The following is a 26,660-nucleotide window of genomic DNA, read 5'->3' on the forward strand; positions in this document are numbered from 1 at the left end:
ACTTGCCATTGAACAATACGAACAGCGTCCTCAGAACACCCCCATTTTGTTTATTTATGAACATTTCAGGAAACCGCTAGTGTTCAAAGAACAGTACGGACAGCGTCCTCAGAACACCCCCATTTTGTGAATTTACGAACATTTAACGTACACCACGAGTGTTCTTAGAACACTTTCAACTTGCCACAGAACAATAAGGACAGCGTCCTGAGTACACCCCCATTTTGTTCATTTACAAACATTTCAGGACACCACAAGTGTTCTTAGAACACTTTCAACTTGCCAAAGAACAATACGGACAGCGTCCTCAGAACACCCCCATTTTGTTAATTTACGAACCTTTAACGTACACCACAGGTGTTCTTAGAACACTTTCAACTTGCCAGCGAACAATACGGAGAGCGTCCTCAGAACGCCCCCATTTTGTTAATTTACGAACATTTCAGGACACCGCAAGTGTTCTTAGAACACATTCAACTTGCCAAAGAACAATACGGACAGCGTCCTCAGAACACCCCCATTTTGTTAATTTACAAACATTTTAGGACACCGCAAGTGTTCTTGGAACAAATGTAACTTGCCAGAGAACAATACGGACAGCGTTCTCAGAACACCCCCATTTTGTTAATTTACGAACATTTAAAGGACACCACAAGTGTTCTTAGAACACATTCAACTTGCCATTGAACAATACGAACAGCGTCCTCAGAACACCCCCATTTTGTTTATTTATGAACATTTCAGGACACCGCAAGTGTTCTTAGAACACATTCAACTTGCCAAAGAACAGTACGGACAGCATCCTCAGAACACCCCCATTTTGTTAATTTACGAACATTTCACGTACACCACGAGTGTTCTTAGAACACTTTCAACTTGCCACCGAACAATAAGGACAGCGTCCTGAGTACACCCCCATTTTGTTCATTTACGAACATTTCAGGACACCGCAAGTGTTCTTAGAACACATTCAACTTGCCAAAGAACAATACGGACAGCGTCCTCAGAACACCCCCATTTTGTTAATTTACAAACATTTTAGGACACCGCAAGTGTTCTTGGAACAAATGTAACTTGCCAGAGAACAATACGGACAGCGTTCTCAGAACACCCCCATTTCGTTAATTTACGAACATTTAAAGGACACCACAAGTGTTCTTAGAACACATTCAACTTGCCATTGAACAATACGAACAGCGTCCTCAGAACACCCCCATTTTGTTTATTTATGAACATTTCAGGACACCGCAAGTGTTCTTAGAACACATTCAACTTGCCAAAGAACAGTACGGACAGCATCCTCAGAACACCCCCATTTTGTTAATTTACGAACATTTCACGTACACCACGAGTGTTCTTAGAACACTTTCAACTTGCCACCGAACAATAAGGACAGCGTCCTGAGTACACCCCCATTTTGTTCATTTACGAACATTTCAGGACACCGCAAGTGTTCTTAGAACACATTCAACTTGCCAAAGAACAATACGGACAGCGTCCTCAGAACACCCCCATTTTGTTCATTTACGAACATTTAACGGACACCACGAGTGTTCTTAGAACACTTTCAACTTGCCAGAGAACAATATGGACCGCGTCATGAAGACACCCCCATTTTGTTTATTTATGAACATTTAAAGGACACCACAAGTGTTCTTAGAACACTTTCAGCTTGCCATTGAACAATACGAACAGCATCCTCAGAACACCCCCATTTTGTTTATTTATGAACATTTCAGGACACCGCAAGTGTTCTTAGAACACATTCAACTTGCCAGCGAACAATACGGACAGCGTCATCAGGACACCCCATTTTGTTTATTTACGAACATTTCAGGACACCACGATGTTCTTAGAACACATTCAACTTGCCAGCGAACAATACGGACAGCGTCCTCAGGACAGCCCCATTTAACATTTCAGGACACCGCGAGTGTTCATAGAACACTTTCAACTTGCCAGAGAACAGTATGGACCGCGTCATGAAGACACCCCCCATTTTCTTAATTTACGAACATTTAACGTACACCACGAGTGTTCTTAGAACACTTTCAACTTGCCACCGAACAATACGGACAGAATCCTGAGAACACACCCATTTTGTTAATTTACCAACATTTCAGCACACTGCAAGTGTTCTTAGAACACTTTCAACTTGCCAAAGAACAATACGGACAGCGTCCTCAGAACACCCCCATTTTGTTAATTTACGAACCCTTAACGTACACCACAGGTGTTCTTAGAACACTTTCAACTTGCCAGCGAACAATACGGAGAGCGTCCTCAGAACGCCCCCATTTTGTTAATTTACGAACATTTCAGGACACCGCAAGTGTTCTTAGAACACATTCAACTTGCCAAAGAACAATACGGACAGCGTCCTCAGAACAACCCCATTTTGTTAATTTACGAACATTTCAGGACACCGCAAGTGTTCTTAGAACACATTCAACTTGCCAAAGAACAATACAGACAGCATCCTCAGAACACCCCCATTTTGTTCATTTACGAACATTTAACGGACACCACGAGTGTTCTTGGAACACATTCAACTTGCCAAAGAACAATACGGACAGCGTCCTCAGAACACCCCCATTTTGTTAATTTACGAACATTTAACGTACACCACAAGTGTTCTCAGAACACTTTCAACTTGCCAGCGAACAATACGGAGAGCGTCCTCAGAACGCCCCCATTTTGTTAATTTACGAACATTTCAGGACACCGCAAGTGTTCTTAGAACACATTCAACTTGCCAAAGAACAATATGGACAGCGTCCTCAGAACACCCCCATTTTGTTAATTTACAAACATTTTAGGACACCGCAAGTGTTCTTGGAACAAATGTAACTTGCCAGAGAACACTATGGACAGCATCCTCAGAACACCCCCATTTTGTTAATTTACGAACATTTAAAGGACACCACAAGTGTTCTTAGAACACATTCAACTTGCCATTGAACAATACGAACAGCGTCCTCAGAACACCCCCATTTTGTTTATTTATGAACATTTCAGGAAACCGCTAGTGTTCAAAGAACAGTACGGACAGCGTCCTCAGAACACCCCCATTTTGTTAATTTACGAACATTTAAAGGACACCACAAGTGTTCTTAGAACACATTCAACTTGCCATTGAACAATACGAACAGCGTCCTCAGAACACCCCCATTTTGTTTATTTATGAACATTTCAGGACACCGCAAGTGTTCTTAGAACACATTCAACTTGCCAAAGAACAGTACGGACAGCATCCTCAGAACACCCCCATTTTGTTAATTTACGAACATTTCACGTACACCACGAGTGTTCTTAGAACACTTTCAACTTGCCACCGAACAATAAGGACAGCGTCCTGAGTACACCCCCATTTTGTTCATTTACGAACATTTCAGGACACCGCAAGTGTTCTTAGAACACATTCAACTTGCCAAAGAACAATACGGACAGCGTCCTCAGAACACCCCCATTTTGTTCATTTACGAACATTTAACGGACACCACGAGTGTTCTTAGAACACTTTCAACTTGCCAGAGAACAATATGGACCGCGTCATGAAGACACCCCCATTTTGTTTATTTATGAACATTTAAAGGACACCACAAGTGTTCTTAGAACACTTTCAGCTTGCCATTGAACAATACGAACAGCATCCTCAGAACACCCCCATTTTGTTTATTTATGAACATTTCAGGACACCGCAAGTGTTCTTAGAACACATTCAACTTGCCAGCGAACAATACGGACAGCGTCATCAGGACACCCCATTTTGTTTATTTACGAACATTTCAGGACACCACGATGTTCTTAGAACACATTCAACTTGCCAGCGAACAATACGGACAGCGTCCTCAGGACAGCCCCATTTAACATTTCAGGACACCGCGAGTGTTCATAGAACACTTTCAACTTGCCAGAGAACAGTATGGACCGCGTCATGAAGACACCCCCCATTTTCTTAATTTACGAACATTTAACGTACACCACGAGTGTTCTTAGAACACTTTCAACTTGCCACCGAACAATACGGACAGAATCCTGAGAACACACCCATTTTGTTAATTTACGAACATTTCAGGACACTGCAAGTGTTCTTAGAACACATTCAACTTGCCAGCGAACAATACGGACAGCGTCCTCAGGACATCCCCATTTAACATTTCAGGACACCGCAAGTGTTCATAGAACACTTTCAACTTGCCATAGAACAATATGGACAGCCTCCTCAGGACACCCTCATTTTATTTATTTACGAACATTTCAGGACACCGCAAGTGTTCTTAGAACACTTTCAACTTGCCAAAGAACAATACGGACAGCGTCCTCAGAACACCCCCATTTTGTTAATTTACGAACATTTAACGTACACCACGAGTGTTCTTAGAACACTTTCAACTTGCCAGCGAACAATATGGACCGCGTCATGAAGACACCCCCCATTTTCTTAATTTACGAACATTTAACGTACACCACGAGTGTTCTTAGAACACTTTCAACTTGCACCGAACAATACGGACAGAATCCTTAGAACACACCCATTTTGTTAATTTACCAACATTTCAGGACACTGCAAGTGTTCTTAGAACACTTTCAACTTGCCAAAGAACAATACGGACAGCGTCCTCAGAACACCCCCATTTTGTTAATTTACGAACCCTTAACGTACACCACAGGTGTTCTTAGAACACTTTCAACTTGCCAGCAAACAATACGGAGAGCGTCCTCAGAACGCCCCCATTTTGTTAATTTACGAACATTTCAGGACACCGCAAGTGTTCTTAGAACACATTCAACTTGCCAAAGAACAATACGGACAGCGTCCTCAGAACAACCCCATTTTGTTAATTTACGAACATTTCAGGACACCGCAAGTGTTCTTAGAACACATTCAACTTGCCAAAGAACAATACAGACAGCATCCTCAGAACACCCCCATTTTGTTCATTTACGAACATTTAACGGACACCACGAGTGTTCTTGGAACACATTCAACTTGCCAAAGAACAATACGGACAGCGTCCTCAGAACACCCCCATTTTGTTAATTTACGAACATTTAACGTACACCACAAGTGTTCTCAGAACACTTTCAACTTGCCAGCGAACAATACGGAGAGCGTCCTCAGAACGCCCCCATTTTGTTAATTTACGAACATTTCAGGACACCGCAAGTGTTCTTAGAACACATTCAACTTGCCAAAGAACAATACGGACAGCGTCCTCAGAACACCCCCATTTTGTTAATTTACAAACATTTTAGGACACCGCAAGTGTTCTTGGAACAAATGTAACTTGCAAGAGAACACTACGGACAGCGTCCTCAGAACACCCCCATTTTGTTAATTTACGAACATTTAAAGGACACCACAAGTGTTCTTAGAACACATTCAACTTGCCATTGAACAATACGAACAGCGTCCTCAGAACACCCCCATTTTGTTTATTTATGAACATTTCAGGAAACCGCTAGTGTTCAAAGAACAGTACGGACAGCGTCCTCAGAACACCCCCATTTTGTGAATTTACGAACATTTAACGTACACCACGAGTGTTCTTAGAACACTTTCAACTTGCCACAGAACAATAAGGACAGCGTCCTGAGTACACCCCCATTTTGTTCATTTACAAACATTTCAGGACACCACAAGTGTTCTTAGAACACTTTCAACTTGCCAAAGAACAATACGGACAGCGTCCTCAGAACACCCCCATTTTGTTAATTTACGAACCTTTAACGTACACCACAGGTGTTCTTAGAACACTTTCAACTTGCCAGCGAACAATACGGAGAGCGTCCTCAGAACGCCCCCATTTTGTTAATTTACGAACATTTCAGGACACCGCAAGTGTTCTTAGAACACATTCAACTTGCCAAAGAACAATACGGACAGCGTCCTCAGAACACCCCCATTTTGTTAATTTACAAACATTTTAGGACACCGCAAGTGTTCTTGGAACAAATGTAACTTGCCAGAGAACAATACGGACAGCGTTCTCAGAACACCCCCATTTTGTTAATTTACGAACATTTAAAGGACACCACAAGTGTTCTTAGAACACATTCAACTTGCCATTGAACAATACGAACAGCGTCCTCAGAACACCCCCATTTTGTTTATTTATGAACATTTCAGGACACCGCAAGTGTTCTTAGAACACATTCAACTTGCCAAAGAACAGTACGGACAGCATCCTCAGAACACCCCCATTTTGTTAATTTACAAACATTTCACGTACACCACGAGTGTTCTTAGAACACTTTCAACTTGCCACCGAACAATAAGGACAGCGTCCTGAGTACACCCCCATTTTGTTCATTTACGAACATTTCAGGACACCGCAAGTGTTCTTAGAACACATTCAACTTGCCAAAGAACAATACGGACAGCGTCCTCAGAACACCCCCATTTTGTTAATTTACAAACATTTTAGGACACCGCAAGTGTTCTTGGAACAAATGTAACTTGCCAGAGAACAATACGGACAGCGTTCTCAGAACACCCCCATTTCGTTAATTTACGAACATTTAAAGGACACCACAAGTGTTCTTAGAACACATTCAACTTGCCATTGAACAATACGAACAGCGTCCTCAGAACACCGCCATTTTGTTTATTTATGAACATTTCAGGACACCGCAAGTGTTCTTAGAACACATTCAACTTGCCAAAGAACAGTACGGACAGCATCCTCAGAACACCCCCATTTTGTTAATTTACGAACATTTCACGTACACCACGAGTGTTCTTAGAACACTTTCAACTTGCCACCGAACAATAAGGACAGCGTCCTGAGTACACCCCCATTTTGTTCATTTACGAACATTTCAGGACACCGCAAGTGTTCTTAGAACACATTCAACTTGCCAAAGAACAATACGGACAGCGTCCTCAGAACACCCCCATTTTGTTCATTTACGAACATTTAACGGACACCACGAGTGTTCTTAGAACACTTTCAACTTGCCAGAGAACAATATGGACCGCGTCATGAAGACACCCCCATTTTGTTTATTTATGAACATTTAAAGGACACCACAAGTGTTCTTAGAACACTTTCAGCTTGCCATTGAACAATACGAACAGCATCCTCAGAACACCCCCATTTTGTTTATTTATGAACATTTCAGGACACCGCAAGTGTTCTTAGAACACATTCAACTTGCCAGCGAACAATACGGACAGCGTCATCAGGACACCCCATTTTGTTTATTTACGAACATTTCAGGACACCACGATGTTCTTAGAACACATTCAACTTGCCAGCGAACAATACGGACAGCGTCCTCAGGACAGCCCCATTTAACATTTCAGGACACCGCGAGTGTTCATAGAACACTTTCAACTTGCCAGAGAACAGTATGGACCGCGTCATGAAGACACCCCCCATTTTCTTAATTTACGAACATTTAACGTACACCACGAGTGTTCTTAGAACACTTTCAACTTGCCACCGAACAATACGGACAGAATCCTGAGAACACACCCATTTTGTTAATTTACCAACATTTCAGGACACTGCAAGTGTTCTTAGAACACATTCAACTTGCCAGCGAACAATACGGACAGCGTCCTCAGGACATCCCCATTTAACATTTCAGGACACCGCAAGTGTTCATAGAACACTTTCAACTTGCCAGAGAACAATATGGACAGCCTCCTCAGGACACCCTCATTTTATTTATTTACGAACATTTCAGGACACCGCAAGTGTTCTTAGAACACTTTCAACTTGCCAAAGAACAATACGGACAGCGTCCTCAGAACACCCCCATTTTGTTAATTTACGAACATTTAACGTACACCACGAGTGTTCTTAGAACACTTTCAACTTGCCAGCGAACAATATGGACAGCGTCCTCAGAACGCCCCCCTTTTGTTAATTTACGAACATTTCAGGACACCGCAAGTGTTCTTAGAACACATTCAACTTGCCAAAGAACAATACGGACAGCGTCCTCAGAAAACCCCCATTTTGTTAATTTACAAACATTTCAGGACACCGCAAGTGTTCTTGGAACAAATGTAACTTGCCAGAGAACAATATGGACAGCGTCCTCAGAACACCCCCTTTTTGTTAATTTACGAACATTTAAAGGACACCACAAGTGTTCTTAGAACACTTTCAACTTGCCATTGAACAATACGAACAGCGTCCTCAGAACACCCCCATTTTGTTTATTTATGAACATTTCAGGACACCGCAAGTGTTCTTAGAACACATTCAACTTGCCAAAGAACAATATGGACCGCGTCCTGAGGACACCCCCATTTTGTTTATTTATGAACATTTAAAGGACACCACAAGTGTTCTTAGAACACTTTCAACTTGCCATTGAACAATACGAACAGCGTCCTCAGAACACCCCCATTTTGTTAATTTACGAACATTTAACGTACACCACGAGTGTTCTTAGAACACTTTCAACTTGCCACCGAACAATAAGGACAGCGTCCTGAGTACACCCCCATTTTGTTAATTTACAAACATTTCAGGACACCGCAAGTGTTCTTAGAACACATTCAACTTGACAAAGAACAATATGGACCGCGTCCTGAGGACACCCCCATTTTGTTTATTTATGAACATTTAAGGGACACCACAAGTGTTCTTAGAACACTTTCAACTTGCCATTGAACAATACGAACAGCGTCCTCAGAACACCCCCATTTTGTTAATTTACGAACATTTAACGTACACCACAAGTGTTCTTAGAACACTTTCAACTTGCCAGCGAACAATATGGAGAGCGTCCTCAGAACGCCCCCATTTTGTTAATTTACTACATTTCAGGACACATCAAGTGTTCTTAGAACACATTCAACTTGCCAAAGAACAATACGGACAGCATCCTCAGAACACCCCCATTTTGTTAATTTACGAACATTTAAAGGACACCACAAGTGTTCTTAGAACACATTCAACTTGCCATTGAACAATACGAACAGCGTCTTCAGAACACCCCCATTTTGTTTATTTATGAACATTTCAGGACACCGCAAGTGTTCTTAGAACACATTCAACTTGCCAAAGAACAGTACGGACAGCGTCCTCAGAACACCCCCATTTTGTTAATTTACGAACATTTAACGTACACCACGAGTGTTCTTAGAACACTTTCAACTTGCCACCGAACAATAAGGACAGCGTCCTGAGTACACCCCCATTTTGTTAATTTACGAACATTTCAGGACACCGCAAGTGTTCTTAGAACACATTCAACTTGCCAAAGAACAATACGGACAGCGTCCTCAGAACACGCCCATTTTGTTCATTTACGAACATTTAACAGACACCACGAGTGTTCTTAGAACACTTTCAACTTGCCAGAGAACAATATGGACCGCGTCCTGAGGACACCCCCATTTTGTTTATTTATGAACATTTAAAGGACACCAGAATTGTTCTTAGAACACTTTCAGCTTGCCATTGAAAAATACGAACAGCGTCCTCAGAACACCCCCATTTTGTTTATTTATGAACATTTCAGGACACCGCGAGTGTTCATAGAACACTTTCAACTTGCCAGAGAACAATACGGACAGCCTCCTCAGGACACCCCCTTTTGTTTATTTACGAACATTTCAGGACACCTCGAGTGCTCTTAGAACACATTCAACTTGCCAGCGAACAGTACGGACAGCGTCCTCAGAACACCCCCATTTTGTTAATTTACGAACATTTAACGTACACCACGAGTGTTCTTAGAACACTTACAACTTGCCACCAAACTATAAGGACAGCGTCCTGAGTACACCCCCATTTTGTTCATTTACGAACATTTCAGGACACCGCGAGTGTTCTTAGAACACATTCAACTTGCCAGCGAACAATACGGACAGCGTCCTCAGGACAGCCCCATTTAACATTTCAGGACACCGCAAGTGTTCTTAGAACACATTCAACTTGCCAAAGAACAATACGGACAGCATCCTCAGAACACCCCCATTTTGTTAATTTACGAACATTTAAAGGACACCACAAGTGTTCTTAGAACACATTCAACTTGCCATTGAACAATACGAACAGCGTCCTCAGAACACCCCCATTTTGTTTATTTATGAACATTTCAGGACACCGCAAGTGTTCTTAGAACACATTCAACTTGCCAAAGAACAGTACGGACAGCGTCCTCAGAACACCCCCATTTTGTTAATTTACGAACATTTAACGTACACCACGAGTGTTCTTAGAACACTTTCAACTTGCCACCGAACAATAAGGACAGCGTCCTGAGTACACCCCCATTTTGTTAATTTACGAACATTTCAGGACACCGCAAGTGTTCTTAGAACACATTCAACTTGCCAAAGAACAATACGGACAGCGTCCTCAGAACACGCCCATTTTGTTCATTTACGAACATTTAACGGACACCACGAGTGTTCTTAGAACACTTTGAACTTGCCAGAGAACAATATGGACCGCGTCCTGAGGACACCCCCATTTTGTTTATTTATGAACATTTAAAGGACACCAGAATTGTTCTTACAACACTTTCAGCTTGCCATTGAAAAATACGAACAGCGTCCTCAGAACACCCCCATTTTGTTTATTTATGAACATTTCAGGACACCGCAAGTGTTCTTAGAACACATTCAACTTGCCAGCGAACAATACGGACAGCGTCATCAGGACACCCCCATTTAATATTTCAGGACACCGCGAGTGTTCATAGAACACTTTCAACTTGCCAGAGAACAATACGGACAGCCTCCTCAGGACACCCCCCTTTTGTTTATTTACGAACATTTCAGGACACCTCGAGTGCTCTTAGAACACATTCAACTTGCCAGCGAACAGTACGGACAGCGTCCTCAGAACACCCCCATTTTGTTAATTTACGAACATTTAACGTACACCACGAGTGTTCTTAGAACACTTACAACTTGCCACCGAACTATAAGGACAGCGTCCTGAGTACACCCCCATTTTGTTCATTTACGAACATTTCAGGACGCCGCGAGTGTTCTTAGAACACATTCAACTTGCCAAAGAACAATACGGACAGCGTCCTCAGGACAGCCCCATTTAACATTTCAGGACACCGCGAGTGTTCATAGAACACTTTCAACTTGCAAGAGAACAATAGGGACAGCCTCCTCAGGACACCCTCGTTTTATTTATTTACAAACATTTCAGGACACCACAAGTGTTCTTAGAACACTTTCAACTTGCCAAAGAACAATACGGACAGCGTCCTCAGAACACCCCCATTTTGTTAATTTACGAACATTTAACGTACACCATAGGTGTTCTTAGAACACTTTCAACATGCCAGCGAACAATACGGAGAGCGTTCTCAGAACGCCCCCATTTTGTTAATTTACGAACATTTCAGGACACCGCAAGTGTTCTTAGAACACATTCAACTTGCCAAAGAACAATACGGACAGCGTTCTCAGAACACCCCCATTTTGTTAATTTACAAACATTTTAGGACACCGCAAGTGTTCTTGGAACAAATGTAACTTGCCAGAGAACAATACGGACAGCGTCCTCAGAACACCCCCATTTTGTTAATTTACGAACATTTAAAGGACACCACAAGTGTTCTTAGAATACATTCAACTTGCCATTGAACAATGCGAACAGCGTCCTCAGAACACCCCCATTTTGTTTATTTATGAACATTTCAGGACACCGCAAGTGTTCTTAGAACACATTCAACTTGCCAAAGAACAGTACGGACAGCGTCCTCAGAATACCCCCATTTTGTTAATTTACGAACATTTAACGTACACCACGAGTGTTCTTAGAACACTTTCAACTTGCCACCGAACAATAAGGACAGCGTCCTGAGTACACCCCCATTTTGTTCATTTACGAACATTTCAGGACAGTGCAAGTGTTCTTAGAACACATTCAACTTGCCAAAGAACAATATGGACAGCGTCCTCAGAACATTCTCATTTTGTTTATTTACGAACATTTCAGGACACCGCGAGTGTTCTTAGAACACATTCAACTTGCCAGCGTACAATACGGACAGCGTCCTCAGGACATCCCCATTTAACATTTCAGGACACCGCAAGTGTTCATAGAACACTTTCAATTTGCCAGAGAACAATATGGACAGCCTCCTCAGGACATCCTCATTTTATTTATTTACGAACATTTCAGGACACCACAAGTGTTCTTAGAACACTTTCAACTTGCCAAAGAACAATATGGACAGCGTCCTCAGAACATTCCCATTTTGTTTATTTACGAACATTTCAGGACACCGCGAGTGTTCTTAGAACACATTCAACTTGCCAGCGAACAATACGGACAGCGTCCTCAGGACATCCCCATTTAACATTTCAGGACACCGCAAGTGTTCATAGAACACTTTCAACTTGCCAGAGAACAATATGGACAGCCTCCTCAGGACACCCTCATTTTATTTATTTACGAACATTTCATGACACCACAAGTGTTCTTAGAACACTTTCAACTTGCCAGCGAACAATATGGACAGCGTCCTCAGAACGCCCCCCTTTTGTTAATTTACGAACATTTCAGGACACCGCAAGTGTTCTTAGAACACATTCAACTTGCCAGAGAACAATATGGACAGCGTCCTCAGAACACCCCCTTTTTGTTAATTTACGAACATTTAAAGGACACCACAAGTGTTCTTAGAACACTTTCAACTTGCCATTGAACAATACGAACAGAGTCCTCAGAACACCCCCATTTTGTTAATTTACGAACATTTAACGTACACCACGAGTGTTCTTAGAACACTTTCAACTTGCCACCGAACAATAAGGACAGCGTCCTGAGTACACCCCCATTTTGTTAATTTACGAACATTTCAGGACACTGCAAGTGTTCTTAGAACACATTCAACTTGCCAAAGAACAATATGGACCGCGTCCTGAGGACACCCCCATTTTGTTTATTTATGAACATTTAAAGGACACCACAAGTGTTCTTAGAACACTTTCAACTTGCCATTGAACAATACGAACAGCGTCCTCAGAACACCCCCATTTTGTTAATTTACGAACATTTAACGTACACCACGAGTGTTCTTAGAACACTTTCTCCTTGCCAGCGAACAATACGGACAGCGTCCTCAGAACACCCCCATTTTGTTAATTTACGAACATTTCAGGACACCACGATGTTCTTAGAACACATTCAACTTGCCAGCGAACAATACGGACAGCGTCCTCAGGACAGCCCCATTTAACATTTCAGGACACCGCGAGTGTTCATAGAACACTTTCAACTTGGCAGAGAACAATACGGACAGCCTCCTCAGGACACCCTTATTTTATTTATTTACAAACATTTCAGGACACCACAAGTGTTCTTAGAACACTTTCAACTTGCCAAAGAGCAATACGGACAGCGTCCTCAGAACACCCCCATTTTGTTAATTTACGAACATTTAACGTACACCACAAGTGTTCTTAGAACACTTTCAACTTGCCAGCGAACAATATGGAGAGCGTCCTCAGAACGCCCCCATTTTGTTAATTTACTACATTTCAGGACACATCAAGTGTTCTTAGAACACATTCAACTTGCCAAAGATCAATACAGACAGCATCCTCAGAACACCCCCATTTTGTTAATTTACGAACATTTAAAGGACACCACAAGTGTTCTTAGAACACATTCAACTTGCCATTGAACAATACGAACAGCGTCCTCAGAACACCCCCATTTTGTTTATTTATGAACATTTCAGGACACCACAAGTGTTCTTAGAACACATTCAACTTGCCAAAGAACAGTACGGACAGCGTCCTCAGAACACCCCCATTTTGTTAATTTACGAACATTTAACGTACACCACGAGTGTTCTTAGAACACTTTCAACTTGCCACCGAACAATAAGGACAGCGTCCTGAGTACACCCCCATTTTGTTAATTTACGAACATTTCAGGACACCGCAAGTGTTCTTAGAACACTTTCAACTTGCCACCGAACAATAAGGACAGCGTCCTGAGTACACCCCCATTTTGTTAATTTACGAACATTTCAGGACACCGCAAGTGTTCTTAGAACACATTCAACTTGCCAAAGAACAATACGGACAGCGTCCTCAGAACACGCCCATTTTGTTCATTTACGAACATTTAACGTACACCACGAGTGTTCTTAGAACACTTTCAACTTGCCACCGAACAATAAGGACAGCGTCCTGAGTACACCCCCATTTTGTTAATTTACGAACATTTCAGGACACCGCAAGTGTTCTTAGAACACATTCAACTTGCCAAAGAACAATACGGACAGCGTTCTCAGAACACCCCCATTTTGTTAATTTACAAACATTTTAGGACACCGCAAGTGTTCTTGGAACAAATGTAACTTGCCAGAGAACAATACGGACAGCGTCCTCAGAACACCCCCATTTTGTTAATTTACAAACATTTAACGTACACCACGAGTGTTCTTAGAACACTTTCAACTTGCCACCGAACAATAAGGACAGCGTCCTGAGTACACCCCCATTTTGTTAATTTACGAACATTTCAGGACACCGCAAGTGTTCTTAGAACACTTTCAACTTGCCACCGAACAATAAGGACAGCGTCCTGAGTACACCCCCATTTTGTTAATTTACGAACATTTCAGGACACTGCAAGTGTTCTTAGAACACATTCAACTTGCCAAAGAACAATACGGACAGCGTCCTCAGAACACGCCCATTTTGTTCATTTACGAACATTTAACAGACTCCACGAGTGTTCTTAGAACACTTTCAACTTGCCAGAGAACAATATGGACCGCGTCCTGAGGACACCCCCATTTTGTTTATTTATGAACATTTAAAGGACACCAGAATTGTTCTTAGAACACTTTCAGCTTGCCATTGAAAAATACGAACAGCGTCCTCAGAACACCCCCATTTTGTTTATTTATGAACATTTCAGGACACCGCAAGTGTTCTTAGAACACATTCAACTTGCCAGCGAACAATACGGACAGCGTCATCAGGACACCCCCATTTAACATTTCAGGACACCGCGAGTGTTCATAGAACACTTTCAACTTGCCAGAGAACAATACGGACAGCCTCCTCAGGACACCCCCCTTTTGTTTATTTACGAACATTTCAGGACACCTCGAGTGCTCTTAGAACACATTCAACTTGCCAGCGAACAGTATGGACAGCGTCCTCAGAACACCCCCATTTTGTTAATTTACGAACATTTAACGTACACCAGGAGTGTTCTTAGAACACTTACAACTTGCCACCGAACTATAAGGACAGCGTCCTGAGTACACCCCCATTTTGTTCATTTACGAACATTTCAGGACACCGCGAGTGTTCTTAGAACACATTCAACTTGCCAGCGAACAATACGGACAGCGTCCTCAGGACAGCCCCATTTAACATTTCAGGACACCGCAAGTGTTCTTAGAACACATTCAACTTGCCAAGGAACAATACGGACAGCATCCTCAGAACACCCCCATTTTGTTAATTTACGAACATTTAAAGGACACCACAAGTGTTCTTAGAACACATTCAACTTGCCATTGAACAATACGAACAGCGTCCTCAGAACACCCCCATTTTGTTTATTTATGAACATTTCAGGACACCGCAAGTGTTCTTAGAACACATTCAACTTGCCAAAGAACAGTACGGACAGCGTCCTCAGAACACCCCCATTTTGTTAATTTACGAACATTTAACGTACACCACGAGTGTTCTTACAACACTTTCAACTTGCCACCGAACAATAAGGACAGCGTCCTGAGTACACCCCCATTTTGTTAATTTACGAACATTTCAGGACACCGCAAGTGTTCTTAGAACACATTCAACTTGCCAAAGAACAATACGGACAGCGTCCTCAGAACACGCCCATTTTGTTCATTTACGAACATTTAACGGACACCACGAGTGTTCTTAGAACACTTTCAACTTGCCAGAGAACAATATGGACCGCGTCCTGAGGACACCCCCATTTTGTTTATTTATGAACATTTAAAGGACACCAGAATTGTTCTTACAACACTTTCAGCTTGCCATTGAAAAATACGAACAGCGTCCTCAGAACACCCCCATTTTGTTTATTTATGAACATTTCAGGACACCGCAAGTGTTCTTAGAACACATTCAACTTGCCAGCGAACAATACGGACAGCGTCATCAGGACACCCCCATTTAACATTTCAGGACACCGCGAGTGTTCATAGAACACTTTCAACTTGCCAGAGAACAATACGGACAGCCTCCTCAGGACACCCCCCTTTTGTTTATTTACGAACATTTCAGGACACCTCGAGTGCTCTTAGAACACATTCAACTTGCCAGCGAACAGTACGGACAGCGTCCTCAGAACACCCCCATTTTGTTAATTTACGAACATTTAACGTACACCACGAGTGTTCTTAGAACACTTACAACTTGCCACCGAACTATAAGGACAGCGTCCTGAGTACACCCCCATTTTGTTCATTTACGAACATTTCAGGACACCGCGAGTGTTCTTAGAACACATTCAACTTGCCAGCGAACAATACGGACAGCGTCCTCAGGACAGCCCCATTTAACATTTCAGGACACCGCGAGTGTTCATAGAACACTTTCAACTTGCAAGAGAACAATAGGGACAGCCTCCTCAGGACACCCTCGTTTTATTTATTTACAAACATTTCAGGACACCACAAGTGTTCTTAGAACACTTTCAACTTGCCAAAGAACAATACGGACAGCGTCCTCAGAACACCCCCATTTTGTTAATTTACAAACATTTTAGGACACCGCAAGTGTTCTTGGAACAAATGTAACATGCCAGAGAACAATACGGACAGCGTCCTCAGAACACCCCCATTTTGTTAATTTACGAACATTTAAAAGACACCACAAGTGTTCTTAGAACACATTCAACTTGCCATTGAACAATGCGAACAGCGTCCTCAGAACACCCCCATTTTGTTTATTTATGAACATTTCAGGACACCGCAAGTGTTCTTAGAACACATTCAACTTGCCAAAGAACAGTACGGACAGCGTCCTCAGAACACCCCCATTTTGTTAATTTACGAACATTTAACGTACACCACGAGTGTTCTTAGAACACTTTCAACTTGCCACCGAACAATAAGGACAGCGTCCTGAGTACACCCCCATTTTGTTCATTTACGAACATTTCAGGACAGTGCAAGTGTTCTTAGAACACATTCAACTTGCCAAAGAACAATATGGACAGCGTCCTCAGAACATTCTCATTTTGTTTATTTACGAACATTTCAGGACACCGCGAGTGTTCTTAGAACACATTCAACTTGCCAGCAAACAATACGGACAGCGTCCTCAGGACATCCCCATTTAACATTTCAGGACACCGCAAGTGTTCATAGAACACTTTCAATTTGCCAGAGAACAATATGGACAGCCTCCTCAGGACATCCTCATTTTATTTATTTACGAACATTTCAGGACACCACAAGTGTTCTTAGAACACTTTCAACTTGCCAAAGAACAATATGGACAGCGTCCTCAGAACATTCCCATTTTGTTTATTTACGAACATTTCAGGACACCGCGAGTGTTCTTAGAACACATTCAACTTGCCAGCGAACAATACGGACAGCGTCCTCAGGACATCCCCATTTAACATTTCAGGACACCGCAAGTGTTCATAGAACACTTTCAACTTGCCAGAGAACAATATGGACAGCCTCCTCAGGACACCCTCATTTTATTTATTTACGAACATTTCAGGACACCACAAGTGTTCTTAGAACACTTTCAACTTGCCAAAGAACAATACGGACAGCGTCCTCAGAACACCACCATTTTGTTAATTTACGAACATTTAACGTACACCACGAGTGTTCTTAGAACACTTTCAACTTGCCACCGAACAATAAGGACAGCGTCCTGAGTACACCCCCATTTTGTTCATTTACGAACATTTCAGGACAGTGCAAGTGTTCTTAGAACACTTTCAACTTGCCAGCGAACAACATGGACAGCGTCCTCAGAACGCCCCCCTTTTGTTAATTTACGAACATTTCAGGACACCACAAGTGTTCTTAGAACACATTCAACTTGCCAAAGAACAATACGGACAGCGTCCTCAGAAAACCCCCATTTTGTTAATTTACAAACATTTCAGGACACCGCAAGTGTTCTTGGAACAAATGTAACTTGCCAGAGAACAATATGGACAGCGTCCTCAGAACACCCCCTTTTTGTTAATTTACGAACATTTAAAGGACACCACAAGTGTTCTTAGAACACTTTCAACTTGCCATTGAACAATACGAACAGAGTCCTCAGAACACCCCCATTTTGTTAATTTACAAACATTTAACGTACACCACGAGTGTTCTTAGAACACTTTCAACTTGCCACCGAACAATAAGGACAGCGTCCTGAGTACACCCCCATTTTGTTAATTTACGAACATTTCAGGACACCGCAAGTGTTCTTAGAACACATTCAACTTGCCAAAGAACAATATGGACCGCGTCCTGAGGACACCCCCATTTTGTTTATTTATGAACATTTAAAGGACACCACAAGTGTTCTTAGAACACTTTCAACTTGCCATTGAACAATACGAACAGCGTCCTCAGAACACCCCCATTTTGTTAATTTACGAACATTTAACGTACACCACGATTGTTCTTAGACCACTTTCTCCTTGCCAGCGAACAATACGGACAGCGTCCTCAGAACACCCCCATTTTGTTAATTTACGAACATTTCAGGACACCACGATGTTCTTAGAACACATTCAACTTGCCAGCGAACAATACGGACAGCGTCCTCAGGACAGCCCCATTTAACATTTCAGGACACCGCGAGTGTTCATAGAACACTTTCAACTTGGCAGAGAACAATACGGACAGCCTCCTCAGGACACCCTTATTTTATTTATTTACAAACATTTCAGGACACCACAAGTGTTCTTAGAACACTTTCAACTTGCCAAAGAGCAATACGGACAGCGTCCTCAGAACACCCCCATTTTGTTAATTTACGAACATTTAACGTACACCACAAGTGTTCTTAGAACACTTTCAACTTGCCAGCGAACAATATGGAGAGCGTCCTCAGAACGCCCCCATTTTGTTAATTTACTACATTTCAGGACACATCAAGTGTTCTTAGAACACATTCAACTTGCCAAAGATCAATACGGACAGCATCCTCAGAACACCCCCATTTTGTTAATTTACGAACATTTAAAGGACACCACAAGTGTTCTTAGAACACATTCAACTTGCCATTGAACAATACGGACAGCCTCCTCAGGACACCCTTATTTTATTTATTTACAAACATTTCAGGACACCACAAGTGTTCTTAGAACACTTTCAACTTGCCAAAGAGCAATACGGACAGCGTCCTCAGAACACCCCCATTTTGTTAATTTACGAACATTTAACGTACACCACAAGTGTTCTTAGAACACTTTCAACTTGCCAGCGAACAATATGGAGAGCGTCCTCAGAACGCCCCCATTTTGTTAATTTACTACATTTCAGGACACATCAAGTGTTCTTAGAACACATTCAACTTGCCAAAGATCAATACGGACAGCATCCTCAGAACACCCCCATTTTGTTAATTTACGAACATTTAAAGGACACCGCGAGTGTTCTTAGAACACATTCAACTTGCCAGCGTACAATACGGACAGCGTCCTCAGGACATCCCCATTTAACATTTCAGGACACCGCAAGTGTTCATAGAACACTTTCAATTTGCCAGAGAACAATATGGACAGCCTCCTCAGGACATCCTCATTTTATTTATTTACGAACATTTCAGGACACCACAAGTGTTCTTAGAACACTTTCAACTTGCCAAAGAACAATATGGACAGCGTCCTCAGAACATTCCCATTTTGTTTATTTACGAACATTTCAGGACACCGCGAGTGTTCTTAGAACACATTCAACTTGCCAGCGAACAATACGGACAGCGTCCTCAGGACATCCCCATTTAACATTTCAGGACACCGCAAGTGTTCATAGAACACTTTCAACTTGCCAGAGAACAATATGGACAGCCTCCTCAGGACACCCTCATTTTATTTATTTACGAACATTTCATGACACCACAAGTGTTCTTAGAACACTTTCAACTTGCCAGCGAACAATATGGACAGCGTCCTCAGAACGCCCCCCTTTTGTTAATTTACGAACATTTCAGGACACCGCAAGTGTTCTTAGAACACATTCAACTTGCCAGAGAACAATATGGACAGCGTCCTCAGAACACCCCCTTTTTGTTAATTTACGAACATTTAAAGGACACCACAAGTGTTCTTAGAACACTTTCAACTTGCCATTGAACAATACGAACAGAGTCCTCAGAACACCCCCATTTTGTTAATTTACGAACATTTAACGTACACCACGAGTGTTCTTAGAACACTTTCAACTTGCCACCGAACAATAAGGACAGCGTCCTGAGTACACCCCCATTTTGTTAATTTACGAACATTTCAGGACACTGCAAGTGTTCTTAGAACACATTCAACTTGCCAAAGAACAATATGGACCGCGTCCTGAGGACACCCCCATTTTGTTTATTTATGAACATTTAAAGGACACCACAAGTGTTCTTAGAACACTTTCAACTTGCCATTGAACAATACGAACAGCGTCCTCAGAACACCCCCATTTTGTTAATTTACGAACATTTAACGTACACCACGAGTGTTCTTAGAACACTTTCTCCTTGCCAGCGAACAATACGGACAGCGTCCTCAGAACACCCCCATTTTGTTAATTTACGAACATTTCAGGACACCACGATGTTCTTAGAACACATTCAACTTGCCAGCGAACAATACGGACAGCGTCCTCAGGACAGCCCCATTTAACATTTCAGGACACCGCGAGTGTTCATAGAACACTTTCAACTTGGCAGAGAACAATACGGACAGCCTCCTCAGGACACCCTTATTTTATTTATTTACAAACATTTCAGGACACCACAAGTGTTCTTAGAACACTTTCAACTTGCCAAAGAGCAATACGGACAGCGTCCTCAGAACACCCCCATTTTGTTAATTTACGAACATTTAACGTACACCACAAGTGTTCTTAGAACACTTTCAACTTGCCAGCGAACAATATGGAGAGCGTCCTCAGAACGCCCCCATTTTGTTAATTTACTACATTTCAGGACACATCAAGTGTTCTTAGAACACATTCAACTTGCCAAAGATCAATACAGACAGCATCCTCAGAACACCCCCATTTTGTTAATTTACGAACATTTAAAGGACACCACAAGTGTTCTTAGAACACATTCAACTTGCCATTGAACAATACGAACAGCGTCCTCAGAACACCCCCATTTTGTTTATTTATGAACATTTCAGGACACCACAAGTGTTCTTAGAACACATTCAACTTGCCAAAGAACAGTACGGACAGCGTCCTCAGAACACCCCCATTTTGTTAATTTACGAACATTTAACGTACACCACGAGTGTTCTTAGAACACTTTCAACTTGCCACCGAACAATAAGGACAGCGTCCTGAGTACACCCCCATTTTGTTAATTTACGAACATTTCAGGACACCGCAAGTGTTCTTAGAACACTTTCAACTTGCCACCGAACAATAAGGACAGCGTCCTGAGTACACCCCCATTTTGTTAATTTACGAACATTTCAGGACACCGCAAGTGTTCTTAGAACACATTCAACTTGCCAAAGAACAATACGGACAGCGTCCTCAGAACACGCCCATTTTGTTCATTTACGAACATTTAACGTACACCACGAGTGTTCTTAGAACACTTTCAACTTGCCACCGAACAATAAGGACAGCGTCCTGAGTACACCCCCATTTTGTTAATTTACGAACATTTCAGGACACCGCAAGTGTTCTTAGAACACATTCAACTTGCCAAAGAACAATACGGACAGCGTTCTCAGAACACCCCCATTTTGTTAATTTACAAACATTTTAGGACACCGCAAGTGTTCTTGGAACAAATGTAACTTGCCAGAGAACAATACGGACAGCGTCCTCAGAACACCCCCATTTTGTTAATTTACAAACATTTAACGTACACCACGAGTGTTCTTAGAACACTTTCAACTTGCCACCGAACAATAAGGACAGCGTCCTGAGTACACCCCCATTTTGTTAATTTACGAACATTTCAGGACACCGCAAGTGTTCTTAGAACACTTTCAACTTGCCACCGAACAATAAGGACAGCGTCCTGAGTACACCCCCATTTTGTTAATTTACGAACATTTCAGGACACTGCAAGTGTTCTTAGAACACATTCAACTTGCCAAAGAACAATACGGACAGCGTCCTCAGAACACGCCCATTTTGTTCATTTACGAACATTTAACAGACTCCACGAGTGTTCTTAGAACACTTTCAACTTGCCAGAGAACAATATGGACCGCGTCCTGAGGACACCCCCATTTTGTTTATTTATGAACATTTAAAGGACACCAGAATTGTTCTTAGAACACTTTCAGCTTGCCATTGAAAAATACGAACAGCGTCCTCAGAACACCCCCATTTTGTTTATTTATGAACATTTCAGGACACCGCAAGTGTTCTTAGAACACATTCAACTTGCCAGCGAACAATACGGACAGCGTCATCAGGACACCCCCATTTAACATTTCAGGACACCGCGAGTGTTCATAGAACACTTTCAACTTGCCAGAGAACAATACGGACAGCCTCCTCAGGACACCCCCCTTTTGTTTATTTACGAACATTTCAGGACACCTCGAGTGCTCTTAGAACACATTCAACTTGCCAGCGAACAGTATGGACAGCGTCCTCAGAACACCCCCATTTTGTTAATTTACGAACATTTAACGTACACCAGGAGTGTTCTTAGAACACTTACAACTTGCCACCGAACTATAAGGACAGCGTCCTGAGTACACCCCCATTTTGTTCATTTACGAACATTTCAGGACACCGCGAGTGTTCTTAGAACACATTCAACTTGCCAGCGAACAATACGGACAGCGTCCTCAGGACAGCCCCATTTAACATTTCAGGACACCGCAAGTGTTCTTAGAACACATTCAACTTGCCAAGGAACAATACGGACAGCATCCTCAGAACACCCCCATTTTGTTAATTTACGAACATTTAAAGGACACCACAAGTGTTCTTAGAACACATTCAACTTGCCATTGAACAATACGAACAGCGTCCTCAGAACACCCCCATTTTGTTTATTTATGAACATTTCAGGACACCGCAAGTGTTCTTAGAACACATTCAACTTGCCAAAGAACAGTACGGACAGCGTCCTCAGAACACCCCCATTTTGTTAATTTACGAACATTTAACGTACACCACGAGTGTTCTTACAACACTTTCAACTTGCCACCGAACAATAAGGACAGCGTCCTGAGTACACCCCCATTTTGTTAATTTACGAACATTTCAGGACACCGCAAGTGTTCTTAGAACACATTCAACTTGCCAAAGAACAATACGGACAGCGTCCTCAGAACACGCCCATTTTGTTCATTTACGAACATTTAACGGACACCACGAGTGTTCTTAGAACACTTTCAACTTGCCAGAGAACAATATGGACCGCGTCCTGAGGACACCCCCATTTTGTTTATTTATGAACATTTAAAGGACACCAGAATTGTTCTTACAACACTTTCAGCTTGCCATTGAAAAATACGAACAGCGTCCTCAGAACACCCCCATTTTGTTTATTTATGAACATTTCAGGACACCGCAAGTGTTCTTAGAACACATTCAACTTGCCAGCGAACAATACGGACAGCGTCATCAGGACACCCCCATTTAACATTTCAGGACACCGCGAGTGTTCATAGAACACTTTCAACTTGCCAGAGAACAATACGGACAGCCTCCTCAGGACACCCCCCTTTTGTTTATTTACGAACATTTCAGGACACCTCGAGTGCTCTTAGAACACATTCAACTTGCCAGCGAACAGTACGGACAGCGTCCTCAGAACACCCCCATTTTGTTAATTTACGAACATTTAACGTACACCACGAGTGTTCTTAGAACACTTACAACTTGCCACCGAACTATAAGGACAGCGTCCTGAGTACACCCCCATTTTGTTCATTTACGAACATTTCAGGACACCGCGAGTGTTCTTAGAACACATTCAACTTGCCAGCGAACAATACGGACAGCGTCCTCAGGACAGCCCCATTTAACATTTCAGGACACCGCGAGTGTTCATAGAACACTTTCAACTTGCAAGAGAACAATAGGGACAGCCTCCTCAGGACACCCTCGTTTTATTTATTTACAAACATTTCAGGACACCACAAGTGTTCTTAGAACACTTTCAACTTGCCAAAGAACAATACGGACAGCGTCCTCAGAACACCCCCATTTTGTTAATTTACAAACATTTTAGGACACCGCAAGTGTTCTTGGAACAAATGTAACATGCCAGAGAACAATACGGACAGCGTCCTCAGAACACCCCCATTTTGTTAATTTACGAACATTTAAAAGACACCACAAGTGTTCTTAGAACACATTCAACTTGCCATTGAACAATGCGAACAGCGTCCTCAGAACACCCCCATTTTGTTTATTTATGAACATTTCAGGACACCGCAAGTGTTCTTAGAACACATTCAACTTGCCAAAGAACAGTACGGACAGCGTCCTCAGAACACCCCCATTTTGTTAATTTACGAACATTTAACGTACACCACGAGTGTTCTTAGAACACTTTCAACTTGCCACCGAACAATAAGGACAGCGTCCTGAGTACACCCCCATTTTGTTCATTTACGAACATTTCAGGACAGTGCAAGTGTTCTTAGAACACATTCAACTTGCCAAAGAACAATATGGACAGCGTCCTCAGAACATTCTCATTTTGTTTATTTACGAACATTTCAGGACACCGCGAGTGTTCTTAGAACACATTCAACTTGCCAGCAAACAATACGGACAGCGTCCTCAGGACATCCCCATTTAACATTTCAGGACACCGCAAGTGTTCATAGAACACTTTCAATTTGCCAGAGAACAATATGGACAGCCTCCTCAGGACATCCTCATTTTATTTATTTACGAACATTTCAGGACACCACAAGTGTTCTTAGAACACTTTCAACTTGCCAAAGAACAATATGGACAGCGTCCTCAGAACATTCCCATTTTGTTTATTTACGAACATTTCAGGACACCGCGAGTGTTCTTAGAACACATTCAACTTGCCAGCGAACAATACGGACAGCGTCCTCAGGACATCCCCATTTAACATTTCAGGACACCGCAAGTGTTCATAGAACACTTTCAACTTGCCAGAGAACAATATGGACAGCCTCCTCAGGACACCCTCATTTTATTTATTTACGAACATTTCAGGACACCACAAGTGTTCTTAGAACACTTTCAACTTGCCAAAGAACAATACGGACAGCGTCCTCAGAACACCACCATTTTGTTAATTTACGAACATTTAACGTACACCACGAGTGTTCTTAGAACACTTTCAACTTGCCACCGAACAATAAGGACAGCGTCCTGAGTACACCCCCATTTTGTTCATTTACGAACATTTCAGGACAGTGCAAGTGTTCTTAGAACACTTTCAACTTGCCAGCGAACAACATGGACAGCGTCCTCAGAACGCCCCCCTTTTGTTAATTTACGAACATTTCAGGACACCGCAAGTGTTCTTAGAACACATTCAACTTGCCAAAGAACAATACGGACAGCGTCCTCAGAAAACCCCCATTTTGTTAATTTACAAACATTTCAGGACACCGCAAGTGTTCTTGGAACAAATGTAACTTGCCAGAGAACAATATGGACAGCGTCCTCAGAACACCCCCTTTTTGTTAATTTACGAACATTTAAAGGACACCACAAGTGTTCTTAGAACACTTTCAACTTGCCATTGAACAATACGAACAGAGTCCTCAGAACACCCCCATTTTGTTAATTTACAAACATTTAACGTACACCACGAGTGTTCTTAGAACACTTTCAACTTGCCACCGAACAATAAGGACAGCGTCCTGAGTACACCCCCATTTTGTTAATTTACGAACATTTCAGGACACCGCAAGTGTTCTTAGAACACATTCAACTTGCCAAAGAACAATATGGACCGCGTCCTGAGGACACCCCCATTTTGTTTATTTATGAACATTTAAAGGACACCACAAGTGTTCTTAGAACACTTTCAACTTGCCATTGAACAATACGAACAGCGTCCTCAGAACACCCCCATTTTGTTAATTTACGAACATTTAACGTACACCACGATTGTTCTTAGACCACTTTCTCCTTGCCAGCGAACAATACGGACAGCGTCCTCAGAACACCCCCATTTTGTTAATTTACGAACATTTCAGGACACCACGATGTTCTTAGAACACATTCAACTTGCCAGCGAACAATACGGACAGCGTCCTCAGGACAGCCCCATTTAACATTTCAGGACACCGCGAGTGTTCATAGAACACTTTCAACTTGGCAGAGAACAATACGGACAGCCTCCTCAGGACACCCTTATTTTATTTATTTACAAACATTTCAGGACACCACAAGTGTTCTTAGAACACTTTCAACTTGCCAAAGAGCAATACGGACAGCGTCCTCAGAACACCCCCATTTTGTTAATTTACGAACATTTAACGTACACCACAAGTGTTCTTAGAACACTTTCAACTTGCCAGCGAACAATATGGAGAGCGTCCTCAGAACGC

The sequence above is a fragment of the Ambystoma mexicanum genome, chromosome 6q (assembly GCF_040938575.1).
Source record: "Ambystoma mexicanum isolate Mex_15411 chromosome 6q, UKY_AmexF1_1, whole genome shotgun sequence".
NCBI classification, from domain to species: Eukaryota; Metazoa; Chordata; class Amphibia; order Caudata; family Ambystomatidae; genus Ambystoma; species Ambystoma mexicanum.